We start from the raw sequence: 631 nt of genomic DNA, 5'->3' as shown, positions 1-631 counted from the left end.
CAAACAACTTTGAGCTGAAACCTCAATTAGTTTCTCTGATGCAGCAGAACTGCAAGTTTCATGGACTCCCATCTGAAGATCATTTTCAGTTCTTAACTGAGTTCTTGCAGATATGTGATACTATTAAGACTAATGGAGTAGATCCTGAAGTCTACAGGCTCATGCTTTTCCCTTTTGCTGTAAGAGACAGAGCTAGATTATGGTTGGATTCTCAACCCAAAGACAGCCTGAACTCTTGGGATAAGCTGGTCACGGCTTTCTTAGCCAAGTACTTTCCTCCTCAAAAGCTGAGCAAGCTTAGAGCTGATGTTCAAACCTTCAGACAGAAAAAAGGTGAATCCCTCTATGAAGCTTGGGAAAGATACAAATAGTTGATCAAAAAGTGTCCTTCTGACATGCTTTCAGAATGGACCATCCTGGATATATTCTATGATGGTTTATCTGAGCTATCAAAGATGTCACTGGACACTTCTGCAGGTGGATCCTTTCACCTAAAGAAAACGCCTGCAGAAGCTCAAGAACTCATTGATATGGTTGCTAATAACCAGTTCATGTACACTTCTGAAAGGAATCCTGTGAGTAATGGGACACCTATGAAGAAGGGAGTTCTTGAAGTTGATACTCTGAATGC

General features: G+C 41.0%; 1 non-coding gene across 1 annotated transcript; it reads right to left on the bottom strand.

Annotated features, from left to right (window-relative positions):
- Positions 1-293: 293 nt before the first annotated feature.
- On the bottom strand, positions 294-401 carry LOC112731053 (small nucleolar RNA R71). Its single transcript, XR_003166848.1, has one exon. It is a non-coding gene; the product is annotated as a small nucleolar RNA R71 (small nucleolar RNA).
- Between the last annotated feature and the right edge of the window lie 230 nt (positions 402-631).

Source organism: Arachis hypogaea, chromosome 12 (assembly GCF_003086295.3).
Source record: "Arachis hypogaea cultivar Tifrunner chromosome 12, arahy.Tifrunner.gnm2.J5K5, whole genome shotgun sequence".
Classification (NCBI taxonomy): domain Eukaryota; kingdom Viridiplantae; phylum Streptophyta; class Magnoliopsida; order Fabales; family Fabaceae; genus Arachis; species Arachis hypogaea.
The sequence above is the reverse complement of the archived record's forward strand: the minus strand, read 5'-3'. Positions and strand labels throughout refer to the sequence as shown.